The following is an 8776-nucleotide window of genomic DNA, read 5'->3' on the forward strand; positions in this document are numbered from 1 at the left end:
GCCCGCAGCACCCCGCGGGCGCTGCCCACGACAGGGGCTGGGCGGTCACGCTGCTGCCCAGTCGCTCCCGGCGTGTTTCACGCGGCATAGTACTTTGATCCGCACAGACCACGCCGTATTGCGGCTTTCAGCTGCTACAACTACGCAACGTACAACTTCAGCTGTTCTTAAAATCGCCTTACAGCTTCGGCTCCCTAAACCTATTCCGATAAGCTGTTTCACTCCTAAGGACGGTAGAGCACTGAAAATGTGGCGTTGAGTACCAGGTTGGGAGCAGCTGCCTCTCGCTGCAGTGTAACTTAATTCATGGCCTGTCAGCTGTAGATGGACGGCATACTTTCTTTGCAACAGCAGCATTTTTGCACAATGCTGTGGGGATGAAAAAAGTTTACCCAAGCACTGTAAGCAATACATGAATGCGTTCCTGTGAAGCAGCGGCTCAAATGCTGTGGAAGTGTACGTTTCCTTGGTATCCCAAATATCTGTGAAACAGAGGTAATCAGAGGAAGAGAGCTGGACCCGTTTAGTCCTATAGAGCTTAAGTAGGGTCTCAGTATTAGTTTATCAAGCAATGCTACCATTTTAAAATTAACTAAGCCAATAGTAAGAACTGTTATCCAAGGTCTCCAGGAGTATTATCTGAGATGAAAGCGTGCTCTGTTGTCGTGCCTCTTTTCCATCCTGTACTCTTTTCCCATACCAACAAGGATACTTGCAGGCCGTGACTTTTAAACTGAAATCCACATACAAAGATAATAATTAACATTAATAACCTGTGTTGATAGTTTAAAAAAACTGTACATAGGAAACAGCAACACAACTTAGACTGACATTTTCCTTAGCTGATATTCAAAGATTTACATGTTGCATAGTCAACTAACAGAAAAGCTGTAGCCAAGCTAGTAAACAGACTTAAAGCCCCTGCTTAAGAGCACAAGATCACAACCTGACTCACATTTCATAATCAAGAATTCAAGCTTTGCCGTTATTGTCTTCTTACTGGATGTCCTTAAGACAATTAAACCCCTCTAATTCACTTACCCTCACCCATCTAAATGCATTGTAGTTTCACCAGCACTTTTAAAAAGGAAGTATATTAGTCTGCTGCAGCAGAGCACAGGTCATGAAGGTAGCTCCCTGAACAAGAGAAAGAAGCCAGTAAAACCCCATCAACATCCCTTGTGCTTCAGCAAGATTTTCATGGCTTTACACGGTGTGTGTCCATCTTTAAAATTTGAAACTTTTCCTTGGTTTGCTTTGAGTGGCTTGTCACATGGACAAACATCTGCGCAGAGCACAAGGAAGCAGGGACTTTCTGTGTCGTACTTGTCAGAACAAGTTCCCAGCTCTGAGATTGCAAAGGTAATCACCCGCTGGCTACAGTGCAATCAGGACTTTGGAAAGTTACATTTGCAAAGAGGAAAAATAAAGGAAAGGAAAAAGGACATAAGGGTTGATGGGGTGCAGCCACGTTAGGGGTGGCTGGCAACCATCTTACAGCACCTTTGCTCTACATGCAGCCCCAGCATACTTCACTGGAAGCATACATAAGGATTGCTTTACTTCAGTTGCTATATGCACTTACCACTGAATACAGCAAGCTATCCAACTGCATATTATCCAGAAGACAAGCATAAGTGGAACTGCAACAGCTGTAGACCCTCAGGGTTTCAATTCCAAGTTTTCCTGATTGAAAGAGTTATGAGAATAACTAGGTAAGAGTTGTAATTTAATTTATATTGTTTCCAACATTATGTAGTATTTATTACTCTAAGATACTAAGACCTCAATTCCAGAGGAAACCACCTCTTGCATTTCCATCTTGCAAACAAGGATTTAGGTAAGCTTTTTGTACTTGTTTGGACAGGAAAGATTTGCTGGCCATATTCAAACAGCAAAGGAAGAAAAATACCACATACACTTCAGAGACTGTCTTTGGGTCACATAGAACATCCTGGCATCAAAGCAGTGACTGTTGCCCAGGACGTACATATCACTGTCTAACGTTTACTCAGTTTTTCATGATATGCAGAATGGTTTCTGCCTGAATACATCTGTTATTAAATACAGCTTAAAGCAAAGAATCTGTGATCTGCCAACTACTACCTCAATTAATGAGAACAGAAATGTTTAGATGAATGCTTACCTTTCAACACATACATGCACAAATTAAAGTTACAAAACAGAATGCGTCATAGGCAAAGAGTCAGTGAGGTGGTTTCTTGCGCTTGCTAATATTACGGCTGCTGGCTTGGTACTTACTACTACTCCTACTTCTCACGCCCCTACCCCCAAGTGACACAGTTTGGAGAAACTTCTCCACGTGAACTTCTGAAATTATAGTCTTAATAATTGTTTACTAAAATAAGAAAATGCTGAAATAATCTTTGCCTGAAGACCAAAGGTGGTGTTAGAAGTCGTGGTACAGTAAACTCCAGAAAGCAAAGTACCACTCACTGAAGATGTTAAAAAAAAGATGACAAACTACTTTTTAAGTCATCTTCCACCACAATATGTCATTGTAGCTACAAATAACTACGTAGATAAGGATTAACATCACAACTTACACTCAGATCTTTTCACAACACAGTGTTTTGACATTCCCTATACACCTTTTCCTTTATTTTTAAAGGGAATTGTAAATTAAGAAGTATTGAAAACTACATACAGGGTGGGTTTTTTTGTTTCTTTAGTTTTGATTGTTTTTCAGGTGTAAAATGTGTGTGATCTTCATTGAAAATCTGCTCTGTAGCTACAAAATTTGTATTTTAAATCACAGACTGCAGTATCCTATAAGATCTGATGTTTTTCCATAAAACCTCTGGCTTCTTTCTTTTGCAGCATTTCAGTCATTTATGCCACAGGCTCCAACCATGGAACATCAGTGAAAGGTAGACTGTGGTTACCTAGAGCAACCTGAAAATGTTACAGCTCAGTATTGCAGCTGTAAACTTTGCACAAACTCTGAGCTCAAATAAGTATGCAAATCAAAATCAAGTATTTGGCAAGATTTGCTTGTGTTGCACAAGCATTGTTAGAGCCATTACAAATCCTTCATGTTTGCTTTTAAATGCAGAGATGGGAAAGAGTCTGAAGACTAATGGTAGCTATTTGCTGTCAATAGCAATGCCAAATTCACCATCCAGGTGGACTTCTGCAATACAGGGAGGCTGCTTCGTCTGGGTGGGGTCAGAAAAAATTTTTGCATCTTTGAAGGGGTACGTTTTATTTCTTTGTTTGCTTGGTTTCTTTTGAGTGAGGGATGTCTTAAGCCTGCTTTAATGTGCTCAAAATTAATGTGCTACAAAACTTACTGCATTAAAATAACAAACTTCTGGAATTTCATAAATTATGGAACAAGCATGGCATTGTGAAATGACTTTTCAAATTGTCAGTAGCCCAGCATTACTTGAAAGCAAGCAATTGCACTTTATGGCATTGTTATACAAGTTGCAGATGGTGATGACAATCAATGAGAAAGTATTCCATTTAGGAAGGAGAAAAGTACATCCCATTATTTTGATTTACACAGAAGACTAATAAATTCTGTAACAATCTAAGAACAACTGTGTCTATTAAATAAAACTGTTGCAGTTTCAGAAGCCTTCCATGACCAAACACCAAGTCTTTAAATGGAAGCACTTGAACTACGGTTCAACAAAAAGAACATGTCTAAGATGTAAAAGGGACAAAACAATTTTTTACCAGAAGTATAGAGAAAGCCAGCAATAGTAGCTGAAACCAAACACCTGATCAATCCAGATCTCCAAGAGCCAGAGCTGATCATCATCAATTTTCACTTCATTTGATAGTGAAAGACACGCAGAAAAAAATAGAAGTGTCTATAACAGTTTCTTCATAAAAGCAGCTTTAACATCTTTTTGTAAACTCAGATGGTGATGCAACAAACCTACCAGATCCTAAGTTCCCTTTGCAGCTGGAGAAACAGCATCATAATTCACAAAATAGTTGAGGTTTGGGAGCTCATCTAGTATCCATTCTTCTCCTCCACTCCCACACAGTCAACTCCCTGAGCAGAAAGGCAAAGATGGGGTTGACAATTTAATACCCCTGTGGTTACATTAGCACTCTACTCCTTCTGCCAAATGAAATGTGGAACTACTGCCTCTCACCCACAGTGGAAGGAGCATCCTCTTTTTCTCAGTGTATGCTAGTGACACAAAGCCAAGAATTACTCATGCAGAGAAGAACAAAATTAGCTGGGTGCAACTGCTGTTGGGACCACATTGTGCCTTACAAAGGGCAACTGGTCAGAACTACTTCCCAGAGAGAGCATGCAAGGAAATGAATTCTCTAGGACTCCATTCCAGACCTTGTTCTGGTCCAACGAGTTAAATCTGAGGTGGACATCCTCAGAGACACAGTCTGACCAGATTTGTCTTCAGTAAGCCTTAATGAGGCAACAGGAGTAACATTGGTTGTCAGAATCCAAATATGAAGTACACACACAATATGTAGTTGCACTTAAACTGCTGAGTTTTTTCATAGGATCATAGAATATCTCAAGTTGGAAGGGACCCATAAGGATCATCAAGACCAACTTCCTGCTTCTCGCAGTACTACCTAAAACTAAACCATATGACTAAGAGTGTCATCCAGATGCTCCTTGAACTCTGACAGGCTTGGTGCTGCGACCACATCCCTGGGGAGCCTGTTCCAGCAACTCACCACCCTCTCAGTAAAGATCCTTTTCCTAAAGCCCAGTCTGAACTTCCCCTGATGCAGCTTCATTCCATCTCCATGTGTCCTATCACTGGTCACCAGATGTCATGGTTTCAGCTGGGATGGAGTTAATTTTATTTGTAGTAGCTAGTATGGGGCTATGATTTGGATTTGTGCTGAAAACAATGTTGATAACGCAGAGATGTTTTAGTTGTTGCTAAAAACAATGTTGATAATGCAGAGATGTTTTAGTTGTTGCTAAGCAGTGTTTACACTAGTCAAAACCTTTTTCAGCTTCCCATGCTCTGCTGGGTGCACAAGAAGCTGGGAGGGGATGCAGCTGGGACAGCTGACCCCAACTGACCAAAGGGATACCCCATACCATATGACGTCATGCTCAGCATATAGAGCTGGGGGAAGAAGAAGGAAGGCGGGGGGAGGGGTGGAGGGCAGGGGGAACAGACACAGGTTCAGAGTTACAGCATCTGTCTTCCCAAGTAACCGTTACGTGCGATGGAGCCCTGCTTTCCTGGAGATGGCTGAACACCTGCCTGCCCATGGGAAGGGGTGAATTAATTCCTTGTTTTGCTTTGATTGTGTGCATGGCTTTGCTGTCTTTATCTCAACCCATGAGTTTTCTCACTTTTACTCTTCTGATTCTCTCCCCCAGCACACTGGGAGGGAGGGAGGGAGTGAGTGAGTGGCTGTGTGGGGCTTAGTTGCTGACTGGGACTAAACCATGACACTAGAGAGAGGAGAGCAGCAACTCCCCTTCTGCTGCCCCCCATGAGGAAGTTGTCAGGTGCAATGAGGTCACCCCTCAGCCTTCTCTTCCTCAAGCTGAGCAAACCAAGTGACCTCACCTGCTCTTCCTAAGTCTTGCCCTTCAGACCTTTAACCACCTTGGTCACCCTCCTCTAGACACACTCATGTGTGTTCAATGTCCTTCTTATATTGAGGCACCCAAACCTGCACTTGAGGCATACTTGAGGTGGGGCTGCACCGGTGCGGGGTAGAGTGGGACAGTCGCCTCCCTCAACAGGCTGGCTGTGCTGTGCTTGATGTACCCCAGGACATGGTTGGCCCTTCTGGCTGCCAGGGCACGCTGGTGACTAGTATTCAACTTACCATCAACCCAAACCCCCAGACTGCTTCCTGCGGGGCTGCTCTCCAGCCTCACGTCCCCAGTTTTTATGTACAACCAGGATGTAGGTATACCCCAAGTGGGGAATCCAGCACGAAATTGTTAAATTTCATATGGTTGGTGATTGCCCAGCTCTCTAGCCTATCCAGATGTCTCTGCAAGGCCTCTTTACCCTCGAGGGAGTCCACAGCTCCTCCTAGTTCAGTATCATCAGCGAACTTTCTTAATGTACATTTGATGCCTGCATCCAGATAATTTATAAAAGCACTGAAAAGAACTGGCCCTAAAATTGAGCCCTGGGGAACCCCACTGGCCAGATGTAACCCCATTTACTAAAACTCTTTGATCCTGATCTGTCAGCCAGTTCGTCACCCAACATATTATGGACTTGTCCAGCACTTGTGTGCTGGATAGTTTATCCAGAATGTCCTGGTTTCAGCTGGGATAGAGTTAAATTTCCTCGTAGTAGCTAGTACGGGGCTATGTTTTGGAGTTTTGCTGGAAACAGCGGTGATAATGTGGAGATGTTTTAGTTGTTGCCAAGTAGCGCTTACACTGGTCAAGGACTTTTTCAGCTCCCCGTGCTCTGCCGGGTGCACAAGAAGCTGGGAGGGTGCACAGCCGGGACAGCTGACCCCAACTGACCCAAGGGATTTTCCATACCATATGACGTCATGCTCAGTATATAAAGCTGGGGGAAGAAGAAGGAAGGGGGGACATCTGGAGTGATGGCGTTTGTCTTCCCAAGTAACCGTTATGCGTGATGGAGCCCTGCTTTCCTGGAGATGGCTGAGCACCTGCCTGCCCATGGGAAGGAGTGAATGAATTCCTTGATTTGCTTTGCTTCCGCGCGCAGCTTTTGCTTTACCTGTTAAACTGTCTTTATCTCAACCCATGAGTTACCTCAATTTCACTCTTCCAATTCTCTCCCCCGTCCCACCAGGGGGGAGTGAGCGAGCGGCTGCGTGGTGCTGGGTTGCTGACTGGGGCCAAACCACGACACAGAAGGATACTGAGAGTATCAAAAGCTTTGCTAAAATCCAAAAGTACCACATCTACTGGCCTCCCTTGGTCAACTAGATGGGTCACTTTGTTATACAAGGAAATTATATTGGTCACACAGGACCTTACCCTTGTGAACCCATGTTGGTAAATTTTTGGTAGCAGGTGGGAGTGACAGAGCTACAGAGGCAGCTTCTGTGAGAAGCTACCAGAACCTTCTCCTATGTCTGTAAAAGTCAATACCAGCCGGCTCCAAGATGCGCCCACCACTGGCCAAGGCCGAGCCCATCAGCAATGGTGGTAGCACCTCCGGGATGATGTATTTAAGAAGTGGAAAAAAGTTGCTGTGCAACAGCAATTGCAGCCAGAGAGAGGAACAAGAATATGTGGGAAAACTCTGCAGACCCCAACGCTAGTGAAGAAAGATGGAGAGGAGGTGCTCCAGGTGCCAGAACAGATTCCCCTGCAGCCCATGGCAAAGACCATGGTGAGGCAGGCTGTCCTCCTGCAGCCCATGAACATCCCTGGTGGAGAAATGGAGGACCCCACACTGGAGCAGGTGGAGGCAGGAGGCTGTAACCCCATGGGATGACCATGCTGGAGCGAATTCCTGGCAGGATCTGTGGAGACAGGAGCCCATGCTGGAGGAGGCCCGCTGGCAGGACTTGTGAACCCATGGGGCACCCATGCTAGAACAGTCTGTTCCTGAAGGACTGCACGCTGTGGAAAGGACCCACGCTGGAGCAGTTTGTGAAGAACTGCAGCCCATGGGAAGGACTCATGCTGGAGAAGCTCATGGAGGACTGTCTCTCATGGGAGGGACCCCATGCTGGAGCATGGGAAGAGTGTGAGGAGGCCTCCCCCTGAGGATGAAGGAGTGGCAGAGACAACGTGTGATGAACTGACCACAACCCCCATTCCCTGTCCCCCTGCATCACTGAGGGGAGAGGAAGTAGAGAAACTGGGAGTGAAATTGAGCCTGAGAAGAAGGTAGGAGCGAGGGGAAGGTGTTTTGATATTTAGTTTTTATTTCTCATTAACCTAATTTCATTGGTAATAAATTAAACTAATGTCCCTAAGTCAAGTCCGTCTGCCCGTGACAGTAACTGCCAAGTGACCTCCATGTCCTTATCTCCACCCACAAGCCTTTTGTTGCATTTTCTCTCCCATCTATCTGAGGAGGGGAGCAATAGTGTTTTTGGTGGGCACCTGGCATCCAGCCACAGTCAGTCCACCACGTTTCTTCAGTAACTCCCAGAATATCCGTCTCCATAATTTTACCAGTCACTGAAGTGAGACTGACAGGCCTGTAATTACCAGGGTTCTCCTTCCTACCCTGCCTGAAAACCAGCACATTTGCCAGCTTCAGGTCAACTGGGACCTCTCCAGGCTCCCAAGACTGTTGTAAAAATAATGGAAAGAGGTCCCACAATGATGTCTACCAGCTCTTTCAGTACCCTGGGATAAATCCCATTGGGCCCCATAGATTTATGTGCAACCAGTGGGAGCAGCGAGTCTTGAACAAATTCAGGGTCAGCTGGGACTTCATCAGTCCCCCAACTCATGGTCTCTGAACACAGGGCTCCAAGGGTCCCAGGGCCCATCACTGGTGTTGAAGATAAAGGTGAAGAAGGCATTAAACATCTCCACTTTGTCTAGGTCCGTTTGTGAGATAACCAACCTCATCAAGCAACAGACCAATGTTATCACTGATTCTCCTTTTTATAAGCTTGTTTCAGTTTCTCATTTTATAAACACTCTACATAAGCTTGATTGTAATGTTAGATCCTAAACATTTCAGTATTTTCTATTTGCTCATCATAAGTTACTCAGCTTTGAACAACTTGAGCAATACAATTTATTAAATTCTAGCAGCACGGTCCTCAAAGTGTATCTGCTGAAATACAAAGGTGTTTACCCTCAAGAAGTTAGAATGTGCAAGTGATC

The sequence above is a fragment of the Phalacrocorax carbo genome, chromosome Z (assembly GCF_963921805.1).
Source record: "Phalacrocorax carbo chromosome Z, bPhaCar2.1, whole genome shotgun sequence".
In the NCBI taxonomy this organism is placed as follows: Eukaryota; Metazoa; Chordata; class Aves; order Suliformes; family Phalacrocoracidae; genus Phalacrocorax; species Phalacrocorax carbo.